Source organism: Dendropsophus ebraccatus, chromosome 9 (assembly GCF_027789765.1).
Source record: "Dendropsophus ebraccatus isolate aDenEbr1 chromosome 9, aDenEbr1.pat, whole genome shotgun sequence".
NCBI lineage: Eukaryota > Metazoa > Chordata > Amphibia > Anura > Hylidae > Dendropsophus > Dendropsophus ebraccatus.
This window is the reverse complement of record NC_091462.1, coordinates 18,570,462-18,587,753: the sequence shown is the minus strand read 5'-3', so window position 1 is coordinate 18,587,753 and position 17,292 is coordinate 18,570,462. Positions and strand designations below refer to the sequence as shown.

The 17,292-nt window shown below is 40.9% G+C and overlaps 1 protein-coding gene and 1 long non-coding RNA gene across 5 annotated transcripts in view; one reads left to right on the top strand and one right to left on the bottom strand.

Moving 5' to 3' along the window:
* Positions 1 to 17,292, top strand: part of ZEB2 (zinc finger E-box binding homeobox 2) — a 117,985-nt gene that overhangs the window by 48,714 nt on the left and 51,979 nt on the right. The window lies entirely within an intron of this gene.
* On the bottom strand, positions 7,754 to 11,800 carry LOC138800737 (uncharacterized). The gene is made up of 3 exons (XR_011364512.1): positions 11,663 to 11,800; positions 8,707 to 8,949; positions 7,754 to 8,324 (listed from the first exon to the last, which is right to left on the bottom strand). It is a non-coding gene; the product is annotated as an uncharacterized lncRNA (long non-coding RNA).

Below are 17,292 nucleotides of genomic sequence, written 5' to 3'. Positions count from 1 at the left end.
CCAAACTATAAATATGTAGGACTGACGCTGAATAAGTTACCTTGGATTCATATTGCCGTCGACGTTCGCCGGTGCCATTTCGTAGCGGCGGTGGCGACCCGGGGAGAGGATGTTGATGTGGTTCGTAATTAGCCGACTCATTTGTGAGCGGCGGCCGGGATGACCTTTTTTTTTTTACACCATTTCTCCAAAATTAAAAAAATAATATTTTTTTTTCTGCATCCTACTGGACGGTCTAGTTTGGCTCTGCAGCCATTGGGAAACTACAACCCCCATCATGCCCTGACAGCTGAAGGCTGAAGAGTGACATATTGATCTATTTAAAAAAAAAAAGGCTACTTTTTTTCCCCACAAAAAAAAAAAACAGGCTCTCAGGTCATGATTGGGGTTGTAGTCTTGCAACAGATACCGAATGACACATTGGTTTAGCTCAAAAATTTGAAAAAAAAAGCTTTCCTTTAAAAACAGCGCCACCCCCTGTCCTTAGGTTGTATGTGGTATTACAATTCAGGATTTAACTCTACAGCCTGCATATACTGTTTATCCTATTGGGCATCAATGCAGTCTAGTCCGGCGTTCCTCGACATGTGACTCTCCGGTTGTTGCAAAAGTCCAAACCTTATCATGATGGGCATTGTAGTCCTGCAACAGATGCTTTCATGGGAAAATAGTGCCAGGTTGTGTGCAGTATATCTTAGATTCATATTGAACATCCTCTCAATGCAGTCAAGTTCTGTGTGCTGTCCAGCTGTTGCAAAACTACAACCCCCATCATGCCCTGAGAGCCAAAGGCATGAAGAATACTGGTCTGGTTGATGCAATAGAAAATTAAAGCTCCTTTCTTCCAAAAACAGCACCACCACCTGTCCTCAGGTCGTATACAGTATTACAACTCTTCACTTTAAGGCAAAACTACTGGGCATGATGGGGGTTGTAGTTTTGCAAGATTTATTATTAGGATTTTGACTATTTTGAACTATATCTATATATCATGCAGCCAACCCCATCTACTTGATATTATATAGACTGTACATAAGGGATCTGTAGATATGTGTATATCAGCACATGCTGGGAGTAGTAGTCTCCATGCGTATGTACATAGCGGCACTTTTTCTATTGGGAAGCCTCTATGTGAAGGTGGATTTTCTGCGTTAGTCATAGACATCCCACTTGTGGCTGAGGGAATGTTAGAAAACACTGCTTCTATCAGATTACAGCTGATTCCCGGGCCCAGGAGGATAGAGAGAAAACGTTAAATGCATCAATTCACTTTAACTACAGCGATGGGTAATGCTTCGGTCAGAGAGGTAGCGGCAAAAATTGAATTATGTTTCTCGAATCCCAATCCATTATTTGAACTTTTATTTTGTTTGCGACGATTCCTTCGCTGAGATTCCAGATTCTGTCTCTGGTTTTTCGTGCCTCTTGGCAGACTTATTTTCTTCTGCCTTAGAGATAGGAAAGGATGGGGCGAGGGAAGAGTAGTGCCAGTGTGATATTGTACGATCAGAGAGTATAAGTATATACCACTAATGTAGAGTCACATAGAGAATATTTTTTTTGAATATTATGAGTGGTTTCAGGAGGAATGGTCTGTAATTAGAACCTATGAAAGTAGCCATAAAGTGTGCCATATGGTGCCTAGGTCAGGGCCAGAACAATGGTGCAGAATCCAAGGCTCGAGATAAATAATACCGCCATACAAATCCCAAATATCATACAAAATGGTGCTATACAGTACTTATATGATAGACATAATAAATAATACCGCCATTGAAACCCAAGTTCCATATACAACTGTGTTATACAGTACTTATCTGATAGATGTAATAAATAATACCGCCATACAAACTCAAGTACCATAAAAACTATGTTATAAAGTACTTATATGATAGACACAATAAATAATACCGCCATATAAACTCAAGTACCTTACAAAAGAGTGTTATACAGCACTGATATGATAGCGTAATAAATAATACCGCCATACAAACCCAAGTACCATACAAAGTAATGTTATACAGTACTTATATGATAGACACAATAAATAATACCACCATATAAACCCAAAAACCGTACAAAACTGTGTTATACAGTACTTATATGATAGACATAATGAATAATGCCGCCATATAAACCCAAATACCATACAAAACAGTGTTATACAGTACTTAAATGATAGATGTAATAAATGGTACCGCCATTCAAACGCAAATACCATACAAAATAGTGCTTATATGATTAACTTAATAAATAATAGTGTCATATACTATTCACATAATATGACGGACATATACGGACATACATTAGCCTATCACAGCTGGTACCATATGATAAGGAGGAATATAGAACAGACTGTGAGTGATGGACAATTGGTGGCGGAGTCCTTTGCACCCTATATTATAGCCCAGGCCGGAGGGTAATACTACCGCTATAGAAGTTTTCAGGTGCTGACAGATTTTCATAGATCTGAATCCTCCACAGAGCCAATAACACTCCAGCGATTGGTCTTATTTCCCTAATGACGATGGCCAGCTTCAGTCTGGCGGTATTATTTTAGGGTTATCGATGCACACCATTTGCAAAAAGGGTCCTTGTAGGTTATTTTGGCAAAGCCGGTCACCTGTATCAGAGGTTAATTTGTTTATCACCTCATTACGGTTATTACATGAACCACTTAAAAAAGAGACATTTGTGAAAACAATAAGCCTTTGTAATGTACACAGCCGGGGGAGGGGGGGGGGAGAGGGGGGGGGCTGACAGCAACCTTCAGCGTGTCAATAATGGAACAGCTCTGTAATTCAATACATTATGTATTTGTGAGGAACTTCTGTTGGTGCATTGTGGTTAGTGTGCCTCGCTGACGTCTTTCTTTCAAGCTGACAAAGTGGCCGAATAAATGGCCAATTGTCACAGAAAACTGTGATATTCATTATTAATGCGCACTGATTGCTGCTTTACTGAATGCACTGAAAAATATATAAGTATGTAAACAGCTCGGAAAATGAGCCCAGAAATGTGCAGGCCGTGGGCATCCAGTGGATTAATATCTCCCTATAAAGTGGCGGCACTATACTAAAATAAAAAAAGCCGCCATATACCGCATTGACCTGTAAGGGATTATATGCAGAAATATACTGCATACTAGGTGACCACAGTCCTAAGAGATTGATCCAAATGGGCAATACTGTCAAAATACCATGGCAGATGTTGTCTCTCTCGGCACCCCCCAGCGAGGGCAGCCATGCCTTCATAAGTAAGTAATCAACCTGCTAAATGAGCAATGGGAATGAAGTACAGAGCGGTGCACACAATGGGCATACAATGGAGCAATTTGCCGCTATCCCATTGCACTATACTGGGAAAAAAATGCCGCCACATACAGCACCAGCATTGACCTGCATTGGAACGTGTGTGTGTATATATAGCGCCCATTTTCCAGTTCACTCCAAATTAAAGGGGTTATTTAGCCGTAGAAAAACATGGCCACTTTCTCCAGAGACAGCACCCCTCTTGTCTCTAGTTTGGGTATTGGTTTTGTAGCTCCTTTCCATTGAAGTGAATGGAGCCTAATTGGAATCCAAACCTAAACTGGAGACAAGAGCGGTGCTGTCTCTGCATGAAAGCGGCCATGTTTTTCTACCGCTGCATAACCGCTTTAACATGGTGGAAAGTGCTTCTCTTGGCGCCCCCAATAGGGACAATCATGAATTAAAAATGATGTGTGTAAAGAGGTCAGAAAAGGAACATAGGGAATGGAGAACACATGGTAGGGATGCAATGTACTGAAGTAATAAATGCCGCCATATACAAGGGCCAGCATTAACCTGAAAGGGATTATATGAACACGTGTACTTTGGTGCCCTCTTTTTCACATCCTGAAGAATCAATCAGAACTGTCAAAAAATACATGGTGGTAATAGCTTCTCTCAGCGCCCCCATCAGGCTGTGCCCGTATATAATAACAGATTACACCCAAGCAATCAAAGTCTATTTGGTACAAGAAGATTAAAACAGGTAGTTTGGTTGCGAGGGGAAGCATGTTTATACATAGGCCCAATGGGGGAGATTTATCCAACATGGTGGGAAGTGAAACGGGCTCAGTTGCCCCTAGCAACCAATCAGATTCCACCTTTCATTTTACAAAGAGTCTGTGAGGAATGAAAGGTGGAATCTGATTGGTTGCTAGGGGCAACTGAGCCAGTTTCACTTTACACCATGTTGGATAAATCTCCTCCTATGTGCCTATTTTCTATACGTGCTGCCACATTAAGGAGGTAAATAGCACAAAAAAATAAACATTCATAACCTAACTTTTTGAGTAGGCAAAAAAAAAACAAAAAAAAAAAAACACGCATTAAGTTGAATGCCCAGGAGACGTTCTTTCTCTATAACATACATAATGTTCTGTCAAATCCTATCATGTTTTCTCTTTACATTCACCGAGAACTGTCTCGATAAGATTAAAAGCAAATTGCTGCGTTTTTTTTTTTTCATATATCCCTCACCTTCACGCTACTCCCATAGTGTCACATAGAAAGACCAAAAAAAAAAAATTAATGGAATTTTTTACGATTATTATTATTTTTAGTTTTATTTTTCCAGTGAAGGTTTAACAAGTCCTTATCACTGACAGCAAAGGGAATTCTGTTACCTGGTTGTGTTGTAGTCACATCTGATGCCAGTAATAGGCCGTAGCGCGGTGTTATCTGTTTATTTATCATACAATTATACCAGCATGCACTTGGCAACTTGGAGGAAGTCTGGCGGAATGAATAATATCTACTCTTCTACTGAAGCAGAGCATATTTTGGAGGAATTTATGCACCCCCAAGGCAACAATACTTACATTTTTTTTAATAATAATAATAATAATAATAATAATAATAATAATAATAATAATAATAATAAATATTTGTAATGTTGATGTATCTCTGAATACATATAGGTAATGATATTATTATTATTATTATTATTATTATTATTATTATTATTATTATTATTATTATTGTTGTTGTTGTTGTTGTTGTTATTATTATATAAAAATCTTTGATTAAAATTAGAATAAATAAATAAGTTAATAAAATAATAATAATAATCATAATAATAATAATAATCATAATTATTATTATTATTATTATTATTTCTAATAATAATAGGGATAAAGTAATAAAAATAAATACAATTTTCTAAAATTATTATATTTTTAAGGTTGATGTAAATTTGGATGCATATTAATAACAATAATAATAATAATAATAATAATAATAGTATTTTGCTAAATCTGTGTAGATCAGTATAGACCGCCGCATGATAGAGTAGCACCGGCCATACAATGACATAGTTTTTATTGCAGCCAGCCAGTATTATCATCATCATCTCCATCAGCGACTAGTCTACGGTTAAATTTTTTATTGGTTCCCATATGGGTCCGGTGGGCCGAGCGTTATCTCGGTTATTAGTAGACAAATGATGAAGCCGATTACACCTTGGACCCAAATAGTTTTTTAATACATTTTCTGCAGCACAATAAAGGTAACAGCGCGAGCGGCTTTACGTTTACAATCCCCCATCAGCAGATCTGTGTTTTGCCAGATTCTGTTACAACTAATGGCCCCTGACAGTTTTCCAGTTAAAAATTATACATAAGGGTCACTTTCCCTTAAATTATCTATTACATGCCAGCTGTTCACCACTGTACCCGTTTCGCTGTCTATCCAATGCCTGGTAATGCTTCTTGCCTGCAATGTCAATGACAAGACTACAGAAGATAAAGTTTAATGTCTGCATGCCGTACCTTAGTGGATTTGCACACCACCACTATCCCCCTTTCCGGATACATCTAGGCCGCGGCACGTTCTTGTGTAATATTCCGGCTCTACAACCATTATTCCTCCCTTGCAGTAAAGCGCTCTCCTTTCTGGTTGTTTTGTGGAGCTGACTGATGGTCCTAGAGAGGCCATAAGTGCCTCTTGGATATTATCTACACAATGACAACAACTCCAGGCCGGACAAAGAAACTTTTTCTTGGGTTTAGAGCAAGTCAAGGGTCTCCCCCCAGTCCGGTGCTGTATTCAGGTGCTACCAATTATTATACCCGTCTCATCTCAAAAACAACACTTGTGGGGGACTCTTATAGGAGACCCTTTAAGATGTGGCAGCACTTTAAGCAGACAAGAGAGACTGGTTAACCCCTAATTGCTGTAAACAAGCATAAGTTTTTGTAGCGCGGGGTCTATAGGTATGCATTCGACCAAGGCAACGTCTACAGGAAGGTCGAATGTTCAACACCTACGTAGAGGTTGTATGTTCAGCACCTACATGGAGGTTACATGTTCATGTCGGTATCAAACATAAAACCTCTATGTAGGTGTTGAACATGCAACCTCTATGTAGGTGTTGAAAATGCAACCTATGTGCACATGTTGTAGGTTGTATGTTTGACACCTACATGGAGGTTGTATGTTTGACATCTATATAGAGGTTGCATGTTTGATACCTACAGGGAGGTTGTATGTTTGACACCTACAGAAAGGTCGTATTTTGACATCTATATAAAGGGTTGAATGGTTGACACCTACATGGAGATTGTACGGTTGACACCTACATGGAGGTCGTATGTTCGATACCTATATGAAGATTGTATGTTTGACATCTATATGGGGGTTGTATGTTTAACACCTACGTGAAGGTTATATGTTTGACATCTATATGGAGGTTGTATATTGAACAACTATATGGAGATTACACGCTCAACGCACTTTTGTACAGAGGTTTCGTTAGGCACTTTATTTTTGTCCTCTGGGGGAGCTTACCTAAAAGTCATTTATCTGCTCTCAGTCATATAAGTTTGCATTGTCCTGATGGGTAGTATGTCGATCGATCCTGAAAATCACCCGGTTAAACATGGTGTGTTACTTGGTGGGCTTTGCCTTTACAAATCAAAGGACACCATTTGGGTGGTAAAAGTGGAGCTGGTCCGATGTATAACGCACTTACTAGTGTCATGGCATGGTCTACATGGACAATGGAGATGGTGGTATTTGGCCACCTATAAAAAGATAAATTTAGATAACAAGTCCTTTCAACATGGACACATCAAAGTCTTTACTGGAATACCAAGTCAACAGGGTTGTCCAGGAATAGAACAACAAGGTTATTGTCATCCAAAAACAGCGCCACACCTGCCCATCAGTTATGTCTGGTATCGCAACCCTGCGCTATTGAGTTGACCTACAATAACACACACCTACAGTAGGAAGAAGAAGTCAGCCATGTTTATCTGATCCCGGATAATAAGTGTCCCTTGTGGCCACAACAAGCCTCTCCATTGTCATCATTCTGCCCGTTCAGGAGTTACACCAGCTCCTTAAACGCTTCGGAGGGAACAAAACTGACAATGATGCAGTAAACCTGGCATCTGCACACCCCACCAGGATAAACAAGTCTGACACAGCAGTCTCCCGGTTGGTTGGAGGGCATGTACGGTGGGCGGTGGAAATTGATATGCATTATTATGGTATGTAAAATTTAGCACAGGGGTCGTAGCCCAGGTGGGGGGTTCCTGCTTATTGATTTTTGTAATTGTGTCAGAACATACGGCTAATGCCTTCTGGACCCCGGGGGGCCCTGGGAGAGCTTACCTTTAGTAATAAACCCCCATAGCTCACACGGCGCTATAGCCCAGACTGCACACTCAAGGGTTTGACGTCTTGCAATAAAAAGAGAAGGGGGGAATACACGGCATTTATTGCAAACTTAATAATCCATCCATGGAAATGGTCCACTCATTGTAATTACTCATATTTCCGAGTAAATTAATCACAAAAACGTATGTTACATGTTGTTTCTCCAGCTGAAAGCAAATTAGGCTTCCAATAAGACAGTATATCAAACAAAATAGCATGTTCAACAGCGAGAGAGATGATTATATATTTTTTTTATGGATCTTAAGAATTATAGTTAGACATTTTTTGGCAGACAGATTGTTTTTGCTCTATCAAAATGACAGTTTCTTTTGTATCTGCGAGAGTCCTAATTAGACAAAGGGTTGCAATCTGCTCCGTATAGTAAGGAATGTTTGTTACACGGCTCCAGAAATTCCACTATTGGAAAAGACTGATACGGGGAGGGAAGACGGAGAACAACACACACTTCATTTCGTGGAGTTGGCAGACGTCTTGAGAAAAGAGCCCCGTTTCTGGCTCCGGCTATGGGGTTGTGGCATCACTGGAGAGGAGATTGTTGAGCTGTGAGCTTCTATGTTACATATTGTCTTCAGTCCCATCAGGACCGGCCATGGAGCTTACCATCCAATTCTATATCTAAATAGAAGATGCTATATTAGAATAGGTAAAGGCTACAATCCGAACCCAGACCCAAAGCATTGCCAGTAGAGATGAACGCAACTCAAGTCCGACTGTTGGATGCAAGCCTAGGGATCGCGGGAAAACATGGATACAGTCTATGGCCTATGGCTGTATCCATGTTTTCCAGGCAGCCTTAGACCTGCATCCAATTTTTTCAGTTAGACCTAAGCAAGATCCAGTTGCGCTCTCCAGTCGTGATCTGCATTAATTAAATACATTTGTCTTGTCGCTGTTATCAGCCATATCTGGATGACTGTCAAGAAGGTCTGTACAATCCCTACCTCCGTGATCCCTTCTTTATCCTCTTTCTAATTTCCAACAATATTTACATACCCACCTGATAGCTGTTAGCCGACATCTCTCCCGAACCCTTCATACATGGCCGAACATTCAAGTGTTCCTAACGGAGACAGGGAGGATAAGCCGCTGCCAGACACCATTTCGCCTCAAGAAAAAAAGGATAGGACAGTCCAACATGCCCAATTCTTCTCTTTGCGACATCTGTCGTCAGGCTGGTGAATTTTGGCAACTTTTTTTGAACAGTACAGAAAAATAGTCATCTAGCATTCTCATAGGCGCCCTGTAAAAAAGAAGCATATGTTTTTTTAAATACGGGGTCTATAGATTACTATAGATCACTATACAGATATGCATGTGGTGGATGCCTTCAGTTGGAGGTGTACATAGGAAATCCTATTGGCATATACCTGAAACGCAATGTGACGGACCTCGGTTTTCCGTCCTTTCTTTTTTTTTTTTTTTTTTACAGACATATCGCTACCCTTGTCCACCGACAGTATCATATTGTTCCATTTCTATAGGCATTCCCACCATAGATATCTATGCCATATACGCAGAGCTGGGACATATACCCTCAGTGTCCCCTAACCTTCTTGGTAAGGCGGAAGCTTTGTATAAAGCTTATATTATAGCAGCGTAATCACACGGCCCACCTACAGCAAGACACTCACTTCTTCATCTCCTATCAACCTCCTCTCTCGTGTTTTCCACGTACGTCAGGCCTATGGGGTTATCACTCTGAAGATTTCTAGTTCAAGCCTTACTTAGAAGAAGTTAATCAAGAACTTAGAATCTACTACCAAGACTTCCCCTCGCCCCTGACACCAACTCCATGGCGGTTTTGAGGCAAATTCCCCCCTTATTTATACCGAAACTCACCTTTGGGTTAGGAGGACACTGAGTCAAAGGACCGGTCATATTACAGGTTGTTGGGGAATCCCAGAAGATGTGCAAACTCTCATTAGATTATTTATTGTGTGTGGGTGACGTCTAGAAAGGAAAGAATGAGTAGATGTCTCCTTATGAGTGTTCACCGAGGACTGCTGCTCTGTGTGTGATCCTCACCGGGACAGTGCAGCCACATCACATCACTGTATACCGACTACTACTCCTGGGGGGCACCTGACCGACTGGACTACTCCAGACAGGGGGCTACTGACCAAAGGTAAGACGGGACCACTCACTAAACCCTCCACTCCAACTTATAGTTATCAGTTAGTAATGTAAAAGAAATACAGATTAATTCATGGTCAATATCACTGAATATTGGTATTACAGATTAATAGTTCTTATATCTGACTAATAGTCTTTATTAGAGATTAATAGTCCTTATGCTACGTTTACACGGAACGATTATCGAACGAACGATAATCGTACGTGTAAACGCAGCGAACGTTCAACGATTGATCTTTCAACAGGTTCTCAAATCGTCGTTGATCGTTCGCAAAAAATTCGCAGATTGTTCCACGTGAACAGTCGTTCGCCAATTTAACCAATGTGTGAAATAGGCTTAAGCAATCGCAAAACGATCGCAAAATGAATTTCCATACGATATATCGTACCGTCCAAACGCTGATCGTTATGAAAAAAAAAACGTTACTCCGACATCGTTAATAGTACGATCGGGCGAATTATCGTTCTGTGTAAACGTAGCATTACCATCAATGGTCATCGTTGCTGAAGAATAGCCCTTATTAGCCATTAGTAGCCTGGGTATGGACCTGATGAGGAGGGATCCCTCTTGGAAACACGTTGTCTGAATAAAGCTCTGTTCTTCACCACTACAACTCTCATCATCCTTCATGCTTGAATCCTTTGCCCCACAGCTCCCAATTATCCCTGTTTACTCTCTGAAGTGGACCATCATACATTAGTAGTCAATTTTACAGAATAACAGCACAGATTACAGATTAATAGCCATAGTTACAGATTATATATATATATATATATATATATATATATATATATATATACATACAATTATTTTTTAACCCTTTTTTGCATTGAAATTTTGAAGGCTGGAAACACTGATTTAAAAAAAAGTCAGCTCTCATGATGTGATCAGCCAAGAAATAGCATGCGATATAATTTTATGCGATTTATGGAATGCAATAGTAAACTTTTTTTTTTTAATAAGAAATGAAAGCCGAGCCCTGATTGGTTGCCATGAGTTAACTACCACTTCCTGCCACTGTGTGACTATGGACAATAAAGTGACTGAACGGTTATTATTACAGATAAATGCCATTATAAGGGGCAGATGAATACAATGTAATAGCCAATCATTATCACTACAGCAGGGGTAGGGATCCCTGGCTCTCCAGCTGTTGTAAAACTACAACTCCCATCATGCCTGGACAGACAAAGCTTTAGCTTTGGCTGTCCAGGCATGATGGGAGTTGTAGTTTTGCAACAGCTCGAGAGCTAAGGATCCCTACCCCTGCTCTAAGCAGTCATTTAACTTCCACCAATTTTGATATAGCAATGATGACATAGTTGAGCTAAGTTTGTCATTTGGCCTCCTGTTTTAGCAGAGCTGAGTATGTCAATTGGGAGTTGTAGTTTTGCCACAGCTGGAGAGCCAAGGTCCTCTACCCCTGCACTACCGATATAGGGCTCGTTCACACTTGCCTTTTTGTTGCAGTTTTTACATTGTAACCAAGGAACGAACACACTCACTATTACCGATATATATACCGCAAACTCAGTTTTACTCACACTATCCCTTATACTTTTCTATTGGTTTCTTATAATTTTCTATCTAGTTATTATTATTACGTAGCCGTTACACCTCCATTATTAATTTTTTTTTTTCTTTTTCACCTTCTCCTCCTAATGAAAATAAACAGTAACATTTCCCCAAACCATTTCACACATTGACCTCCCCGGGGAACGGACTGGACTCCAGGAAGTCCAGTGACTTATTTCCAATTCCTTGTCTTCTTTCTAGAATCAGCGAGTAGAAGAAGAAATAAACAGTGGCTCCCATTTACCTGCAGTTGGCATTTATTTGTTTCCTGCCCCAGATACAATGTAACAAGTTGTGGAACAGAAGGTCCTGGGTTTCCTGTTGAGCGTTTAGTGTGAGGGTCTGGGAGAGGATTACAAGGAGTTGGGAGAGATAAGTTGCTATCTGCTCTGTTCCGGTAAAAGGAAAAAAAAAAAAATAATAATTTCCAGGATTTCCTCCAGCCCACAAGGTTGATAGTTTGTATCAGTATGCGGGGTGTGATTGTTAACTCCTTGGCGTTCTCCGCCGTCTCGTTCCCTTTGTCTTGGAGGGGAAGGCTGCTCGCTGCAAGCACTTCCACCTGGATGTTTAAATTATTTAAGTCGCAGGAACTCGGCTTTTTCCCTCCTGAGTAGTTGTGGGTTTTAAAGGCTAAAATTGCTTCATCATGCCAAAGTGAATGTATGCATAAATTATTTAGTTAAACCTGAGAAATTGCAGACTTTTCCCCCCCACTGATGTCTTTGGTTTTCTTCATCTGATTAAATTTCAAGAGGAGCCGCCATTTCTGTGAACGTAACCCTGCAAGTTTGGCGGCCGATGACAGGCGAGCGGGATGGGGGCTGCAGAGATGGCATGCTGATAGGTGACAATATCATAGCAAGGCGTACAGATGTAGCGGATGGGACCAGATGGCACCCAGACCCAGGCAAGGTCACTGTCTGTAGATGTAAAAGCTCCAGTAAGTTTACCTGCAATGAGCCAAGTGATGGCATCAGGACGCAGTGTAAATAAAGCCAATTGACATACTCAGCTTTACTACCGAAGGATGAAAAACTCGGCTCAACTATGTCGTCATTGCTAAATTATAATTGGTGGGAGCTAAATGACTGCTTAGAGCAGGGGTAAAGAACCTTGGCTCGCCAGCTGTTGCAAAACTACAACTCCCATCATGCCCGGACAGCCAAAGCTTTAGCTTTGGCTGTCCGGGCATGATGGGAGTTGTAGTTTTGCAACAGCTGGCGAGCCAAGGTTCCCTACCCCTGGCTTAGAGGCAATGTTCCCTAGCCTGGGTTCTGTGATGGTTACTCCACCCATGATAGGAGTTGTAGTCTTGTAAGCACCACTGAGCCACAGGTTGGGGAAGCTTGGTTTTAGAGTATGTTCATACTGTATATGACAGATTTGCCAAAGGCCGAAGTGCATGATGGGATTTGTTGGAAAGCAACAGGTTGGGGAACAGTGGTTTATGGTACGTTCAAACGTGTTGGGGTAAGGTGAACCGAGTGACAAACACATGGGGGGAGATTTATCAAACATGGTGTAAAGTGGAACAGGCTCAGTTGCCCCTAGCAACCAATCAGATTCCACCTTTCATTTTCCAAAGAGTCTGTGAGGAAAGTAAAATGGAATCTGATTGGTTGCTATTGGCGACTGAGCCAGTTTCACTTTACACCATGTTTGATAAATCTCCCCCAAATTTTGAGTATTTCAGAACTCTGCTACATCACGTGAAAGCCAAATATCAGATCAGAACAAATTACAAACTCAGCTCTGCTATATGAGGACAAACCGTGTCCTGTTCCATCAGGGAAAGGTGAAGCAAATAACAGACATAGCGCTGTTAGGGTACGGTCACATGTGTCCTGATTCGCCTGCGGCAAGGTGAACCAAATGACAAACTCAGGTCCGCCACATCGCAGTGAGTTAAACCATATGACAAACTCGGTCCATTATGTCATGATAAAGTAAGCCAAATGGCAAACTCTGCTCTGTTACATCACAGCAAGGTGAGCCAAATGACAAATTGGTCTCTGACAAAGGCAGCTGTGCCACACCAGGGTGAGCTGTGCCAAGTGACACACTCAGCTCTGCTGTATCGGATATCACGTTCATTCATACTAGATATATGTATATAAATATATATATATATATATATATATATATGGTATATATATACGGTATATATATATACAGTATATATATATATATATATATATATATATATACTGTAGCGCCATTACTATTACTTAGCGCCATCATCTTCTATCAGATGCGGAAAGGCGATGCGGCACACTACATTAGTCCTGACCATATAAGCTTACAATCTATAATAGGGGGATGGATACTTACTGCTTATATGAACCCGTTGTTACAATGGAAGTGTATGGATTATGCTATGTATATAACCTTCATGAATGTCACTGGTGATGGAGAAGAGGCATCCTATATATTCTATGGGGGGGGGGGGGGGGCACATACTTTCCAGGGTATTTTCGGAGCTTTTTTTAACATATATCTGATATAAATCCTCTCTGATTTTATAGTAAGGAGGTTAGAATCCGATCTCCGGGATGTTCTCTTATCTTCTCTTTATGCACGGTACTTGCCACAGCTGATTTGCATGAATTAGCAAATGGGTCAAACATGAATGCATACATAAAAGTTCCAGGGTAAGGCGAGATTACCACTTCTGAATATGCATGTGTCTATGTATATACGTGTGGGGCGGACGTGTATATACAATATTTATATATATCTAGAGAGAGAGAGAGAAAAAAAGAGTCATTGATGTAGCAGAGCTGAACCTGTTATTATGAGACCAGCTGTTGCAAAACTACAATTCCAATCTTGGAGGGGATGGGCATGATGGGTATTGTAGTTTTACAGGAGCTGGAGGGCCGTAGGTTCCCTTATACCTGTGTTAAAAGGACTCAAAGCTCACAATTTGATGTCAATTTAAGACATATCTTGATGGAAAGTGACAAATCCAGTTTTCTACATGAAATAGTGTAGGGGACTATGTTATCCGGTTCTGTTCACCACTACAACTGAGGTTCTGTTAGGAGTTTCCAATGCAAAAGTCACAGATAAAAAGTCATCATCAGGAATCCATTCGGTCCGACAGGCGGTCGATCCGGCACCGGTATCTTTTTAGTTGTTCAGATTTGGGGGTGTGAACAGACCCTTAAAAAACAGGATGCATCAGAAAACATGTCCATAGAAGGCTATGTCTCCTTTAAACTAGGGGTAGGGAACCTTGACTCTCTAGCTGTTGCAAAACTACAACTCCCATCATGCCTGGACAGCCTTTGGCTGTCCAGGCATGATGGGAGTTGTAGTTTTGCAACAGCTGGCGAGCCAAGGTTCCCTATCCCTGCTTTGAATGTATATGTCACATAGATGGCCTTGGTGCGAAAAAGAGCCTAATATCATTTGTGTCAAATGACAAACTCAGCTCTGCTACATCAATATAGATCTTTTCCGCTGCAATCCACATATGGCCGGTTAAACGTCTTCCCTTTTGGAAGCGAAAGCATGAAAACTGTCTGGGCTCCTCTGATATTATGTTTTGATAGACTGGGGCTCCTTGTTGTTAACAATTGAAGTGCAGAGGTTACATCGGCAGCGGAATGTAATTCCGAGCAATCTGACAGACCTGCGGATTGAAGCGGCAGGGTCTCCCTATGATTCCCGGGAATTGCTTCTCACGGTGACAAATGATTAGCTGTTATCTCTGACTGAATTTGATTTCTACAAGCAGCTGAGTCAGGTAACGCGCCGGGGATTGATATCGTCAGGCTCCTTAAGAGAACAATCTCTCCCGGTAAAATCATTGTAGGTTTTTAGGCTAATTGTCTAATGATTCCGCCACGTTGGAGCTGCCGCCGCTCAGGAATCTCCGTTCTGTAGACTGATAAGTTGTCAGGATCTGATCTTTTTACAAGTCGATACCTCGAGTCGCTGTCGTAGAAGAAATGTGAGTCTATAGGTGGTGAACGAAACTGATTCGCCATTGTAGGAAGCCATGTCTAAGGGATTTGTTTCATTCTTGTTTTATTCCTTTATATAGCACCAACCTATTCCAGATTGTCATCACTCACATCAGTCTATGGCTCTATGTACCAATAGCCATACTGGCTTGAATCATTGCAACCCTGACCCTGACCCCCATCCCCCAACTGTGACTATAAATTCTGAAGAGTAAAGGCGTAGAAAATAACTACCAATTGCAGTGTTCATTGACCTGTGACTCTTCGGCTTTTGCCAAACTACAACTCCCAGCATAGAAACATAGAAACATAGAAGATTGTCGGCAGAAAAAGACCACTGGGTCCATCTAGTCCGCCCTTTTAGTATTTTCTTCCTTATTATCTTAGGATAGATATATGTCTATCCCAGGCGTGTTTAAATTCTGTTATTGTAGATTTACCAACCACCTCTGCTGGAAGTTTGTTCCAGGTATCTACTACTCTTTCAGTAAAATAATATTTTCTTACATTGCTTCTGATCTTTCCCCCAACTAACCTCTCACTGTGTCCTCTTGTTCTTGAGCTCAGTTTTTTACTAAAAACACTCCCCTCTTGAACCTTATTTAGTCCCTTAACATACTTAAAGGTTTCAATCATGTCCCCCCTTTCCCGTCTTTCCTCCAGACTATACAGATTCAAATCCTGTCTGGGAAGTTGTAGTTTGGCAACAGCTAGAGGGTCACAAATTACAGAGCCCTGACCTAACACTGCCTAATTTGCTTTCATCTGTAATGATCACCTAAAACATAGAACATGTCGCTGTCTTATAGAGCAAGAGAAGCTGAGCAGATCGATATATAGTTTTATGAGAAAAGATTCAGTAAAACTTGTATAATATTCATTTTAAACTTTAAGGAGTCCAGTGGGCGGTCCTAATCAACAACTGACAGTTAAATTTGTTTGATTGTAAACAGAGTTAACTGTCAACCTCTGATTAGGACCGCCCACCACCAAATAAATGAGGAAAATACATCTTATACTAAAACTTTTCCCCATAAACTATATATCTATCTTCTCGGCTCATCCTGCTCTATAACATGATGGCCGCACATAGGACTGTGGCAGTCTCCCTTTAATTTCTAGTATTTGGTATTGTAATAAAGAACGGTTACTATAAGATTTGGATGGAACCAGTCTTCAGTGAGGTTATCACTCTGACCCAAGGGATTATTTTCATAGTTTCGTCTAGTTTGGCCCAGTTTTATATGGGGCGCCATGTTTACCCACCTTGACCATAACTCCTGGAACACATTGAGGTTTCTCATTAAACCTTCTCCTTTCTTGTTTTAACCTCACTCGAGGATCCAATAACTGGGAGCCTCATACTTCATCTTGGGCCGTCAGCACAGGAATGTTTACCCAGCGGAGGAGGTCTAAACATTCCCACTTATTCCTGATGACCTTACATGTCTGTCACCGTTTACCTTGCCAGCCTGCTGTAATATGTTTTGTTTTTCTTGCACAGAAAGTAATGTAAGCATTGGTTACAAGAAAAAAACACACACAAAATACAAAAAAAAAAAAACCTTGGGTGGGCAGAACGCCCAGTCTCCTAGCTCCGATAATGTCGTCCATACGTGTCCTTAAAGTAACATGTATAAAATAGGCGAAGATTTTCAGGTACAGTTATAGCATTTTAAAGAGTGTTGGTATGAGATGAATTTACAGTGCAGCTAAGGATCGTCTACACGCCGGTAATATGACCCAAGGAGTGTCTGTGTGGCATACCAGCGTGCACGGATCAGCACCCTTTCACGACTGTCTCTGAGTGGGCTGCGAAAAGAATAGGGAAGAATTGTACAATGCTGAAAAGCTAGCACTCTAACCAGAGGGGACTGAACAAAAAGAAACTAAAAAGACA